At 36.5% G+C, this 15,462-nt stretch overlaps 1 protein-coding gene across 17 annotated transcripts in view; it reads right to left on the bottom strand.

The window, feature by feature from the left end:
* The window catches only part of WDFY3 (WD repeat and FYVE domain containing 3), a 296,268-nt gene that overhangs the window by 254,074 nt on the left and 26,732 nt on the right, over positions 1-15,462 (bottom strand). For 14 of the 17 annotated variants that reach the window (XR_002943524.3, XR_008547495.2, XR_010156549.1 and 11 more), the window contains exon 2: positions 8,086-8,179. The exons of the other annotated variants lie outside the window; for them this stretch is intronic. The gene's annotated coding sequence lies outside the window, so the exon portion shown is untranslated. The remainder of the gene's footprint in view (positions 1-8,085; positions 8,180-15,462) is intronic. 17 annotated transcript variants of the gene reach the window in all.

Below are 15,462 nucleotides of genomic sequence, written 5' to 3'. Positions count from 1 at the left end.
ATGTTTTAATACCTAACAATTAGATCTATTTTCTTAAAAAGCAGATTTCTGAAAAGTTATTTTCTAGCATTTACAATATTTCTTAGGATACTATCATTGCAGAGGTTTCTACAATGTAAAATGAATAGAAATACATACACGGCTTTATATCCATATTCTATTTCCCAGGCATTGGCTAATTTTCCTGTGTAGGACTTTATTCTTTACAAAGGCATTTCACATTTAGTTGACCATTTAACTTGATCCTCACAATAACCCTGTGTGAAGAAAGCTAACATATGCCAAGTACCTACCATATGCCAGGCTCCACTCAGCGTTTTACATGAACTATCTCTTTAATCCTAACAACAATCACATGAAGTAGATACTATCAATTCCATTTTTACAAAACAGAACATTGAGAATAAGAGAAGTTAAGTAGCCCAAGGTCACATGCTAGAAACCAGAAAAACCAGGCTTTAGAAACAGGTCTGTCTGCCTTATACTCAATCCTCTGCTCTTTCACCTACACATTGTTGTTCCATCATCATAAAGGAGTAAACAGTCAGAGGAAAAGGTATACTTGAACAAGGCTGCTTAGCTAGTATGTGGTATGAACATCATTTAAAACTAAAATCCTCTGCTTCTAAAACTTTTCCTACTATAGTACCTTCCAACTACAGAACCTACACAATCATTATAAAGCATAAAGATATAGCCAAAGTGTAAGATCATGGCTCCAAATTTGCCCTTGAAAATTTGCAAGAACCAGTACAATATACTATTACATGTATACTTCCATGGAAAACCTCATACCTACAAAAGGTTTAATGCTCACAATCTCCTTTGCTTTTCCAGCAGCAGTTAAGTTCAGAAGAGAAAATCTAAAGGTGTTTCTTCATTCATTCAGCTACTTAGCTAGCACAGAATGGACATCTAACCCTCTAGGTGCTGAGGACTGTGATTTCCAAGTCTCTTCCCTCTTTATTAAGTAACTCACCTAGCATCATGCCTCAGTGCCATAAGCATTTCTTTTAACCTCTTTCTTTTCCTATTATTTTTCCAATTTCTACTCTATTAGCCTCAAAGAAACCTCTCTTAATTGTTCTGATTTGTTAACTTCAACCAAGTAATAACTACTTCTAGTCACTATCTAATGCCCTGGGAAGTTTTTTAAAAAAAATCTCATGTGGCTTGCTGCTCCCATGGCAGGAATACTTTCTGACTTCACTAGGCAGACCCAGGAAGAAACAAATGGACAATGTGGATTTTTACAAGAAAGTTGGTCTGGACTCTTCAGAAAGTCAGTATTATTAAAAAAGAAAGGAAGAGAGAAAGAAAAAGAGAGGAAGAGTGAAAGAGAAACAGGATAAGGGAAACTAATCTAGATTTTTTAAAGAATAAACACCACATAAGCAAATGCAATATGTGGACCTTAACTAGATTGTTGTTTGAAAAAAGCTATAAAGGAAGTTTTGAGGACAACTGGAGAATTAAGATATGGACTGAATTTAACACAGTATTATTGTTCTTTTTTACATATGGTAATTAATACAGTGGTCATGTAAACAACGTCCTTTATTTCTAGGAGATGCATATTAAAGTATGAAGTTTTTAAGAGTGAAATGTCATAAGGTCTGAAATTACTTTCAAATGGTCCAGCAGTGCCACACCCCTCTCTAAAATGTACATATTCCACAAGAATATATGTGGCAAAATGTTGGTAATTATTGAATCAAGGTTGAAGGTGTTTGGATGTTCACTGTATTATTCATTAAACATTTCTGCATGTTTAAATTTTTCAAAATATAAAACTGGGTTTAAAAAGGTAAGGGAGAGACTAAACCATTGGGCAGTCTATACTTGTTTTCAGATTTCTTTGAAATGGAGTCTCTCTCTGTCGCCCAGGCTGGAGTATAGCGTGATGTCGGCTCACTACAACCTCTGCCTCCCGGGTTCAAGCAATTCTTGAACCCGGGAGGCAGAGCTTTCAGTGAGCCAAGATCGCGCCACCGCACTCCAGCCTGGGCGACAGAGCGAGACTCCGTCTCTAAAAGAAAAAAAAAAAAAAAATCAATGTGATGTGGCCATACAAACATCAGGCTCTATTTAATAAATCAAAAGTCTATAGAAAAAGGAAAAAGGTTTCACAACAGAAGATAAAGTGGTGATTAAAAAGATTAGTGTTTCTAAGACTGAAATTTTAAGTATCACTTCTTCAAATGAAAGAAAATTGAATTAGATTTTAAAATCCCAAAACTCTATTTAGTAATACAATTTTATTTTGCTACGTATTTTTTTCTGATTATAAAAACTTTTTATACTTTGTAATTTAAACTTCACATCAAGTATCTTTACTCATTTACATTTTCCTGAGTTCCCTTCCAGCTTTTTAAACTCTCTCAACACATGTTTTCTTTCTAATACATTTGACACAGACTTTCATTTCTGGGTGATGTTTTTCTAAATCATAAAATTTGCAACATTATTTTCCTCAAATAGTCTAAAGCCTAAAATCTAGTCATAAATCTATGCAGTTCCAGAAGTTTTCATAATAAAAAGGAGGTATATTATAAAACAGAACTTTCAGCTCAGTATCCTGGTAACAGCATCCTAAGAGCATAAGCTTAAACCTTCCCCTTTGCCATAATCAATTCAACAGACCTTCCCCTCTGCCATAATTTCAACAGAGTTTTTTCTAAGAAAAAAATTATCAATTGTTCAAAGATAAGAATGCCTTCCCCAGTCCACTACAGGCATACCAAAAGAAAGTCTTAAATTTTTGTATGATTTCTGCTAACCCTGCTAACAAGTAAAAAGGAATACCACATAGAAATCCTATTAAATTATGTTTACTTAATTTCTGTATACTACGACTTAAACGTCCAAATCTAGTGAGAGTTAAAAATGTCTCAACATTTCTAACAATGAGGTGTTTGTTTACTATTAAATGTATTCTATTTACAGTAATTCACAAATAATAATTAAACAACTACTTATAAAAATAAACAACCACTTGTAAAATCACGTAAAAATCATGTCATCATATGCTTAAGAAGTCATGCTCCATCTAACCTAATGAAGTTTTTAAAAACAACCTTTTCTCCATGAACTTGAGATATTCTTAGACTAAATTTACTAAAGAAATGTTATTCCATATGTTACACACACACACACAGACACACACACAACTTATAGATTAACTCCTACAGATAATGCCAACTAGGTCAAATTTCACTTCCAGAAACACAACTATACGGCCTTCCATAAGAAGAATTACAGAAAGAACCCATAAAATAAGTTTCCAAATATGATGGTGGTTGATTTGGAGTATCAACATGACTGGATTAAGGGATACCCAGTGAAATGGTTTGGCTTTGTGTTCCCACCCAAATTTCACCTTGAATTGTAATCCCCATAATCCCCATGTGTCAAGAGCGGGGCCAGGTGGAGGTAATTGGATCATGGGGGAGGTTTCCCCCATGCTGTTGTTGTGATAATGAGTGAGTCTCAGGGGATCTGATGGTTTTATAAGTGTCTGGCATTTCCTCTGCTGGCATTCATTCTCTCTCCTGCTGCCCTGTGAAGATGTGCCTTCAGCCATGATTGTAAGTTTCCTGATGCCTCCCCAGCCATGTGGAACTGTGAATTAATTAAAGCTCTTTTCTTTATAAATTACCCAGTCTCAGGTATTTTCTCATAGCAATGTGAGAATGGACTAATATACCCAGATAGCTGGTAAAGCAGTAATTATTTGCTTCAGCAGGCATTGAGCTCATCCCATTTCTGCTGAAAGACAAACCCAGGTGGTATGGAATTTGTTTAGAATGATTGGGGTGTCCCAGGTGTGTCTGTGAAGGTGTTTCCAAAGGAGATTGACATTTCAGTCAGTGGACTGAGTAAGGAAGATCTGCCCTCAATATGAGTGGGCACTGTCAAATCGGCTGGGGACCCAGATGGAACAAAAAAGCAGAAGAAGGGTGAACTTGCCCTCTTTTCTGAAGCCAGGATGCCCTTCATCGTCTGTCCCTGAACATCAGAGCTCTTTGTTCTCTAGCCTTTGGATTCTGGGACTAGCATCAACCCCTCTCCCTCCTCCGTGCTTGACTCTCGAGCCCTCGGCCTTGGACTGAGAGTTACAGCATTGGCTTCCTTGGTTCTGAGGCCTTTGGACTTGGACTGAGTCATGCTACCAGCTTCCCTGGTTCTCCAGCTTCCAGACAGCCTATGGTGAGACTTCTCAGTCTCCATAATTGACTAAGCCAATTCCCCTAATAAATCCTTTCTCATATATATCACTATCTAAATATATATTCAATCGATAGCCTGTCTCTCGGGTAACCCTGACTAAAACACTATGGATTTTTCCATCAGTGTAAATGGTAAGAACTGCTAGCTGGATGATATGGTATATATGATTGTACCACTACATTCTGTAAAAGTAACTGTAATTGAGCAGTACCCTTGGCCAGTTTGGTGTATTAAATATCCTCACATATGGCAGCTAATTCCTAATACTTTATAATACCTTAGTTGTTGAAAATGACCACAAACAAGGTGATAAAATTAAGGTAATCTTAATAACCTCAGACCTCTTACTCTTAAATTTTTTTAGGGAAATGAGATTAGACCTCTGCATATTTTATGAGAAATATCATGTTAATAACGTAGCGAAGTGAAAAGTCACGTGCCACTTGAATAAGTCTACACAGGACCAAAACATATCTCATTTTATACATACTAGTACAGCCTCAAAAGTGGCTCCCAATGACCCTACCTCCTGGTATTCACACCCTTGTGTAATCCCCTCTCCTTGAATGTGGGCTGGACCTAGTGAATCACTCCTAATAAACAGAATATGGAAAAAGTGAATGCATGCCACTTTCAAGACTATATTACAAAAACACTGGGCCTTTCATCTTGTTCACCGTCTCTTGTTAGCTTGCACTAATGGTAGTTGATGCCATGTTGTGACCTGCCCTACAGTAAAGGCTCAAGTGCCAAGGAACTGAAGTCAGCTTCTCAAAAACAGCCCACTAAGGAACTGGGTCCCTTAGTTCAACAATCAGTGAAGAACTAAGTGCTGCCAATAATCACATGATTGAATTGGAAGCAGATCCTCCCCCAGGACCTTCGGATGACACCACAGGCCTAGCAGACAATGTTAGGTGCAGCTTTGTGAGAGATCCTGAGCCAGAGGACTCAGTTAAGCTACACTCAGATTCCCGATCAACAAAAACAGATAATGTTTGCAGTTTTAATCTGAGAAGTTTTGGGGTAATTTGTTATGTAGGGCAATAGATTGAATTGCGCACCCCCCCCCCAAATTCATATGTTGAAATCCATACCGTCAGTACCTCAAAATGTGACCTTTGAAGCTAGGGTCTTTAAAGAGGTAATCAAGTTAAAATGAGGCCATCAGGGTGGGCTCTAATCCAGTATGACTGGGGTCCTTAGAAATCTGGACACAGGACCGGGCGTGGTGGCTCACGCCTGTAATCCCAGCACTTTGGGAGGCCAAGGCGGGTGGATCACCTGAGGTCAGGAGTTCGAGAACAGCCTGGCCAACATGGCAAAACCCTGTCTCTACTGAAAATACAAAAAATTAGCTGGATGTGGTGATGCACACCTGTAATCCCAGCTACTTGGGAGGCTGAGGCACGAGAATCGCTTGAACCCAGAAGGCGGAGGTTGCAGTCAGTCAAGGTCACACCACTGCACTCCAGCCTGGGCAACAAGAGAGAAACTTCGCTTAAAAAAAAAATCTAGACACAAGAGACATGCATAGAAGGAAGACCGTGCAAAGAGACACAGGGAAAAGATGGCCACCTAAAAGCCAAGAAAACAGGACTGGAACAAATCCTTCCCTCACAGGCCTCAGGAGCCAACCCTGCAACACTGGCGTCAGACTTCCAGCATACAGACTGTGAGACCATAAATTCCTGTCATTTAAGCCACCCACTTCTTAGTACTTTGTTACAGCAGCCCTCACAAACTAATATATGTGGCAATAGATAACACACATATACTTAATTCAAAATAACTTCTATCAACAATACCAAAATTAGCCTCCATTTAGGACTCAAGTAGATGCCCAAAGGTCTTTATTAAGAAAAAAGATATTAGTCCATACCGGAAAATCTTAGGACCACAGATATTTTAGTGAGCTGGGACCTCTGCAGTCATATAATCTAATCTACTCATTTCAGAAATTGATGATGATAATAATAATGATGTGCCAGGAACACATACATTAATTCTTTATAATAATACCATGAGCTACCACTATCATCCACTCCTTTTTTAAGATGTAGAAATTGATGTCCAGAAGTAAAGGTCACAAAGCTAGTACGTGGCGATGCCGGATCTGAATAAATTGAGGTGCACAGAGAAAAAGTAATTTACCCAAAATCATAGTTGGCAGCTCAGCTGGGTACCTAATAGTATGTCTCCTATATTCAAATCTTTTTTCTCAAAAAGTCAAATGAAAAAAGTTTCCTTTCTCAAAATATCTTATTGCACTGTACCATTTTATTCATGATAGTCAAATAAATGTCCATCAACTGGTGAAAGGATATACAAACTGTGGACTATCCAAACAATGAAATACTACCCAGCATTAAAAGGATCAGAAGTTTTATCCTTTTTAATGCTGGGTAACACAGATGAATGCAATAACATGAATATAACTTTAAAGTATTACAATATTCCCCCTTTATCCATGATTTCACCCTCCACGGTTCATTACCCACAATCCAAAAATATTATATACAGTAAGATATTTTGATAGAAACCACATTCACATAACTTTCACTGCAATATATTATAATTGTTATATTTTATTAGTAGTTATTATTGTTAATCTCTTACTGTGCCTAATGTATAAATTATACTTTGTTACAGGCAAGTATGTATAGAAAAAACATAGTATACATAGGGTTCCCTACTATCTGTGGTTTCAGTCTTCCACTGGGGGTCTTGGAACATACACCTCTCTGATAAGGGGAGACTATCGCACATGTGGAAGAAGTACTACTACATCTTATTATTAGTTATCCACATTTTAGTAGGAATAAGTGAGATCTTTTTCAGAGAACAGTCTTTAAAACAAAGAAAGCCAATGCAAAGCTTTTAAATTACCATGCCCTAAGCCACAATTTGTCTAAAGGTATCTGATTGAAGAATCAGAGTCTGTTCCGGCAAATCAGTATTGAGTGCTTACTTAGCCTTTCTTTGGGATCTGGATTATAAGGTATTATGCTTGGGAGGCAGTGGCAAGCAGGCTTCACCTCACAAAGAACAGCAATGTGATGATAGCTAGTTCCCAAAGAGAGAGAGAAGAATGAGATGAACATGCAGAGAAGAGACACTCTGCTGAGAGCCTGCGGGAAATCTGATTGTCTTCAGTCCTGGGTTCTTATTTGCAGTCCAGCTGCATTTCTGTTCTTGGATCCTGTGGCATCTCCTGGGACACTCCAAAAGTTTTCCCATTTTTGGTTAAAATAATTTGACTACTTGCAATCAACAGAGAACCAACATGATCAAAAAGGTACCCTCTCTAGAGCTGAAGAACATTATTGAAAAACTAATAACCTCATGTAAAAAATAAACATTTTAATAACAACAAAGTAAAGTAAAATATTAAAACTAAGGGTAGCCACAGTACTCTCAAGGGCCTCACAAGACAGTTTATTCCTTAAACTAGTCACGCAAAGAAACTACAATACAATGGATTAAAGAGTTTCAAAGCATGTGCTTTAAAAACAACTACATTTTTTCAGGAAAAAACAAGAGGAAATGATGCTTTAAAAATATGACTTTCATCATCTGTAGGTACCTACAAGAAAAGTAATATTGATTTAAAGCCAAAATTGAAACTGAAGATAACTTATTCTAATGTAGCCCTGTTTTGGTGCAGAAAACTAAGAGCCAACAAGCAAAGAAGGCTTGCCCAAGCTTACCAGTCATCAGTGATAAAGGACGGTTGAAACCCATCTCCTGAATCACAAGTCACTGGTCTTGCTGCCGCACAATAACGCAGCAAAGACAATCACAATTCTGTTCCTGGCTCCTTTTTCAACAAAAAAAAACAATCCTAAAACTGACCTGATTCTCTGTTCTGGGCTGGCATGAACCTGCTTAGAAATGATAAGAATGGCAGGCACTTTCTTCCTGAAGCAGACGTGGAGAAGTATTATACCTGATGAAGGAAAGGAAAAGAAAACTCAGTTTATGTTCAGAATATACATCATGAGTCATTCATTTTCTACTGATTCTCTTTACCTCCTTACTTGTTGTCTTGCTTGTTTAATAATGGAACATATAGCACTTTATTTAAAATAGATTAAATTTGCTATTAAAGATCCACGAAAAATATAAAGTTATTTAAAGCTGGTCTCTACAGACCATCTGATTTCACTTCTTCATTTTACTGATAAGGAAACTTTGACCTGGAGAAATTATGCAAAGAATCAATGACAACACAGCTACTTAGTGTTAGAGCCAGATTCAGAACTCAACCCTTACCACTTCCAGTCCAGTACTCATTTGTATATCACAGACCACACAGCCTCTTTTCTTGGAGAAAAAATTCATGCTATTTCTCTAGGTGTATTTGTCATGCATCTCAAGATAAATGCGGTATAGAGCTGAATTGATTTGTTCTAAATTAAAATTTTAAAAATTGCTGCCTCATTCAAAGGTCATACTCTAGTCTCAAGTTATTTGGGTTGTCTTATACAGGATATATAAATGTTTCCTTTCATTTACCAGTCAATATTTCAATATGAAAACATTAGCATATGAATCATGAGATCTAGTTTCTAGACCTCTAGTAACTCTGCTCTCAACAAGTTCTATAGTGTAGTCAAACACATTTTGGTCCTAAAGTTCTTTAATTCAAAAAGGAGGAGCCTGGACTAATTCCTAGGGGCCTTCTAACTCTAAAATGTTATACCAAAGAATAGCATCATCTTTAATGACATTCGCCTTTTCAGATGAACTATGTGTTTTTGTTATGTAACTTTATTTGTTAAACTCTTTAATCATATTATTATAGTTCAAACAAAATCATTCAAAAGCATTGAAGGCAATATTGCCTTCAATAGACAGGTAATTATTCAAAAACCTAATCAATAATAACCTAGTTTTGCTGGTTTATCTCATTACCTGGCTGGTTCTATTACAGAAACCCAGCTAGAAGTAGGAGAAAAATCCCTCTTTTTAATTTTTATTTTTAATTTTTACCTGTACATAGTAAATATACAGATTTATAGGGTACATGAGATGTTTTAATACAGGCATACAATGTATAATAATCACATCAGGGTAAATGGGGTGTCCATCATCTCAAGCATTTATTATTTTTTTGTGTTATGAACATTCCAATTATACTTATTTTTTAATGTACAAATTATTAACTGTCACCCTATTGTGCTACCAAATACTAGATCTTATACATTCTTTCTAACTATGCTTTTGAACCCATTAACTATCCCCACTCTTGCCCCACCCACTACCCTGCCCAGCTTCTGGTAACCATCACTCTATTCTCTATTTATGAGTTCAATTGTTTTAATTTTTAGCTCCCAGAAATGAGTGAGGACATGCAAAGTTTGTCTTTCTGCACCTGGCTTATTTTGCTTAACATAATGTCCTCCAGTTTCATCTATGTTGTTGCAAATGACAGGATCTCATTCTTTTTTATGGCTGAATAGTATTCCAATGTGTATATACCACAATTTCTTTATCCATTTGTCTGCTGATAGACACTTAGTTTGCATCCGAATCTTGGTTATTGGTAACAGTGCTCATAAATATGGGAGTGTAGATATCTCTTTGATACACTGATTTCCTTTCTTTTGGGTATAAACCTGGTAGTGGAGCTGCTGGATCACATGGCAGTTCTATTTTCAGGTTTTTAGGAACCTCCATACTGTTCTCTATAATGTCTGTACTGATTTGCATTCCCATCAACAGTGTACGAGGGTTCCCTTTTCTCCACATCCTTGTCAGCATTTGTTATTGCCTGTCTTTTGCATAAAAGCCATTTTAATGGGACGAGTTGATACCTCATTGCGGTTTTGATTTGAATTTCTTTGATGATCAATGACACTGAGCACCTTTTAATGCATGTTTGTTTGCCGTATGTATGTCTTCTTTTGAGAAATGTCTATTCTGATCTTTTGCTCATTTTTTAAATCAGATTAAGGAAAAGTACTCTTTAAAAGTCTACCTCTTGGGTAGTTTCTAAGAAATATCCTGAATTATTTCCTCAAATCATTGATCTAGTTATTCATCCAATAAGTTTTTACTGAGTCACTTGCCAGATGGCAGATACATACAAGCTTAATGAGACAGAAAGCTTTAAAACAAGATAATTCTAGTGAAATACTGAGTGCTGTTAGGAATTCAGGTGGCAGTAGAGAGTAGGCAGAATTAATGACATGTCTCCTAAATTATGACTTCAGATTATAGCTTATCTTTTAATATATTAATTATTACATACAACAATTATTTGGAACATTTTAAATTCAAAGCAAAATAATAGAATGAACATCCAGATACCTGTCACCCAACTCAAGAACCTAAGGGTAAGTTATTGATATTGTTCTACTAATTTGTTCCTCCTCCATTCCATGCTCCACCTCTCTTATCCCCACCACCCCCTGTAACCGCAATCCTGTATTTTGTGTTTATCATTACTTTGCTTTTTAAACAGTATATCACATAGGTACATCTTCCTGAACAATATAGTGTTCCATTTTGCTTGGTTCTGAAATCTATCAAAACGGTATCAAAATCTATCCTCCTGTCTTGTAGGATTTGGTTTTTTAATTCAATATTACGTTTCTAAAACTCACCCACGTTGTTGCATATAGTTGTAGTTCATTCATTTTCACTGCAGAATAATACTGCATTGTACAAATATATCACAATTTAATTATCCATTCTCTTGTCAATAGCTTATTTTCCCCTCCAAGTTTTGTTTTGTTTTGCTATTATGAACATTTATGTTATGAAAGTTCTGACATGTGTCATGTTCCACATGTGTCTGAGTTTCTCTTAAGTACATGCCTAAGAGTTAGGGAGTAATCTTAAATTTAACTTTTCATGATGATGCCAATTTTTACTTTCCCTAAAGTGTGTTTGGCAATTTATAACTTCACTACCAAAAGGTAGTAGCAGAACTACCACATCTACAGCCTCTCCAACGTGTAGTAATGCCAACTTTTTAATGCTGGGTATAGAATGGCATCTAATTGTGGTCTTAGTTCGCACTTCCTTGTCAATTAATGATGCTGAGTATTTCTTCATGTTTCTTGGCTATCTCATATTTTCTCTCGTATGAGATGCCTATTCATATATTTTACCCATTTTCCTCCTGACTTATTTGCCATTTTCATATTGTTTCATGTGTATTTTATATGTATTTGGATGCCCATTACTTGGTTTTACCAGTCTTGACCAAAAACAGGCAATTGTTGAGATAAGGGAGCAGAAGCAAAAATAGCAGGCGGCCAGAAAACTGGCAACAGCAAGTTAGAGTACCAATGATTTCCTCAACCCATTTTTTAATATAAATGTAATCTACAGACATCGTAAAGTATCAGAAATCTAAAATATTATAAAATCAATCTAGATTTACAATCTTTCATTTGAATATAAACTCAGCCAAGAACAAATGCTACAAAATGATTTCAGTACATTCTAACTACAATATGTAATATAGTATAATTCTCAGGAATCAAGTTTTACACAGGTCACAATTTAGACCACAATTTAAAGTTCCCATTTTGACCCTGACATTTTACATATTTTTACTTCATGCTTTCCTTGCCTCCAATTTAGAGTAAGTCAGTTACACTGTCAGAGGATTAAGTTTAAATGTATATGCACATATGCATAAAAACTAAATTTCGAAATTAAACTGTGTACATTGAAATGCCACAGAAACCTGAATTTCCAGACTTAGCTAGATGATTAGCTATATCTCCCTGGCCTATCTATGTCTTCTGGGTTGGTTTTCTTATATTAATACTTAAAATGGAAATTGTGCTGGGTCTTATCATACTCTTTGGGCTGGGAGTGGTAGCTCACGCCTGTAATCTCAGCTCTTTGGGAGGCTGAGGCAGGACTATCACTTGAGAACAGCAGTTTGATACCACCCTGGGCAACACAGTGAGACCCCATCTCTACAAAAAATTTAAAAATTAGCTGGGCATGGTGGCAAACACCTGTAGTCCTAGGTACTTAGGAGTCTGAGGCAGTAGGATCACTTAAGTCCAGGAGATTGAGGCCACAGTGAGCTATGAACGTGCCACTGCCCTTCAGCCTGGGTGACATAGCAAGACCCTGTCTCTTTTAAAAAAAATTATTTGGCTTGAAGATCAATGAGAAAATTTTTTTCCAAATAGCCCAGAAAGATTTTGTGGAGTCTCTTTCCAAACTTTATACAAAGTAGCCAGTTAAACTAAATAATAACAAAAAATAAATTTTCAAAATGTTTAACAAGCAGTTTTAGAGTCCTCCTAAGGCCTCCCAGGACTCCTGCCAGGTAATCTGCTGAAATGCATCATACGAGAAAAAAAAAATTCAAAAGCCACAGGCAATCAGAAGAGAACTTTCAGAATCTCTCATGACATTTACCTCCCCACCTGAATCTGTACCCTTTCACTGAATTTCAGGATTCACATCAAAATCTAACTCCTCTACTTTGCTACTAGATGTTACATGCCTAGAACACCAATGTCATTGCTCTAGGAAATCCCACTTCTCTCTCCTACGTCATCAATTTCCTCCTTCCAATAAAGCAAAATCACTGGCAAATACATTTCCAATCATTAGAAAACAAACAACAAAACCTCTCGACTCCTTATATGCCTCTAGATGATGGCCAATATCTTTGATTCCTTTTTTAGCAAAACATCACAAGCATGTACTCCTTGTCTACAATTATACTTCCATTCAAATTTAACACACTCCAATTAGACTTTTACTACACAACATCACTGAAACTTAAGGTCATCAATTACCTGAATATTGTTAAATCCAAAGGCCTATTAGTTCTCATCTTTCTTGACTTATCTGCAGCATTTGGCATGACATATCACATGCTGATACACTTTCTTTTATTGGCTTCCAGAACCAACTCTATTGGTTTCATCCCATCTCATTGACCTCTCCTTGTCAGCGTTCTTTGCTAGTTCCTCCTCTTCTCTCTGACCTTTAAAGTTTAGGTTCTTAGCCTTCTTCTCTAACCCACTGGCAAGTACTATTGACTTTATCTACAAAAATACTGAGAATCTGACCACTTCTTGCCACTTGCATAGTTACTATTTTGGTCAAAGTCTGTATTGTCCCTCACTTGGATTTTTGCCATAGGTTAGTAACTGGTCTCCCAACTTCTACCCTTGTCCTATTTTCAAGTCCTTTCTCATCGAAGTAGCCAGAGTGATCCAGACAACCTAACATAAATCATAAATCGCTTAACATCTGCTCCCAAAATCTCCCAGTGGCTTCCCATCTCACTCAGAGTAGGCCATTTCTTTAAAAAAATGACATAAAAGAACCTATAAAATTTGGCCCCCATTACCCCTGACTTCATTTCCTACTAACTTCCTTGCCATTCTTTTTACAGGCCAGGCACATCCTTGCCTTGGGGCCTTTATACTTGCTATTCTCTCCCTATATGCTTTTCCAAGAGATGATTACAGTAGACCCTTCCTTATCTGTGTGGGTTGGGGGCTGGATATGTTCCAAGACCCCCAGTACATTTTTCCCCATGCATATATACCTGTGATAAAATTTAATTTATAAATTAGGCATAGTACTCTTATGCTTTGGGGCCATTATTAAGTAAAATAAGGGTTATTTGGATATAAGCACTGCGATACTCTGACAGGTGTATTTCCCTTCTATTCCTATTTGTCTATGTCCTTCCATGAAAATGTAAAATCTATGAGGGCAACGGTTTTGTTTAGTTTAATGCTACAGCTCCAATGCCTAAAAAAGAATCTGGCACATAGCAGGCATCCAATTAACATTTTTTAAAATAAATAAACAGTTACTCTCTTAAGGCTAAAAATGGGAATCTTTCCTAGTTTATAAAACAAGATAATCTAAATAATCGGGGGACAACAACTAGATTTTTGATGTAAAAGAATCATTCTACAATTTCTTCAAAAGATAATTGATAATGATGATAACCTCGAAATATTTTATTAGACATTGTAACTGATACTTCCATAAATTTGATAAATTAACAAATAGTTCCCCTAATAATTAGGTTTTAGACTCTGGCCGTCCACAGAATGACTCATTTCTTTCCCACTAACTGCTGTCATATTTAACAATGGTTGGCATGCAGGGCCGTAACACCAGCACACAGGAAAATATTACAAAAATGTTCATTCCAAACTGGTTCCAGAGAAAGAACCGAGCTCTTTATAAATGAGGAAAGTCTAAAAATAAAGGGCAGATATTTTTAAATGTTTTCAATATTTTGTTTGAAAATAATTTCAAACTTACAGAGAAGTTAGTAAAAATACAAAAATCACTCATACTCAGATTCAGCCATTACTAATGTCACCTCTTTACTTTTACATTTGTGCTCCTGAGCTTTTACACTTTCTTGCATTCATACACACACATGCACACATACACTTTTTTTCCTGGAGCAAATGAGAATAAACTATATACATCAAGCCCTTTCCTCCTCTTCTTCCAATGTGCGTTTCTTTAGCAATACTTTCTCTTATAAGGAAAGCACAGTGATCAACTTCAGTAATTATAACATTGTTAGAATATTTTTATCTATTCTATGGTCTATATTCCAATATTCTAATTTTTCAATTGATCCAATAACATCCTGCATGGTATATTTTCCCCCATTCAGTATAAGATCCAGTCTACGGTCAGGTACTGTAGTTAGTGGTTCTCTCTTCTATGCCTCCTTTAATTTGGAACACTTCCATAGCCTTTCTTTCTCTTTTATGACACTGACTTTTTTAACGACCACAGTTCCCTCCCCGCTTTTTAAAGTAGAACATTCCTTATTTTGCACTTGTCGAATGTTTCCTCATGATTAAATTCAGGTTATGCAGTCTTGGCCAGAATACTACAGAGGAGATGATGTGTCCCCTCAGGGTGTCCTATCTGGAGTCACATGGTGACCATCTGCCCCATATTGTTGTTGGATCGCACCAATGCATAATCACTATATTATCCCTTGCAATTAGTACACAGTCTGTGGGGTGATGCTTTAAGACATCGAAAATATCCTGCTTCTCATCAAAATTTCTCCCTCATTTAGTTATGACTCTTGCCCTACCTAATATCTACTACGCTGGCTACAAAATAATCATTTTTCCAACTCTAAAGCTCAGAGTCCTACTGGAAGAAAGAGCCTTCCTTTCTCCTCTATTCATTCACTTATTTTTATTATCATTATGTATTTATTCCTATTTCTAATGGTTCATAATT

The sequence above is a fragment of the Pan troglodytes genome, chromosome 3 (assembly GCF_028858775.2).
Source record: "Pan troglodytes isolate AG18354 chromosome 3, NHGRI_mPanTro3-v2.0_pri, whole genome shotgun sequence".
NCBI lineage: Eukaryota > Metazoa > Chordata > Mammalia > Primates > Hominidae > Pan > Pan troglodytes.
Note: the sequence above shows the minus strand (reverse complement) of the source record. Positions and strands in the feature narration are given on the sequence as shown.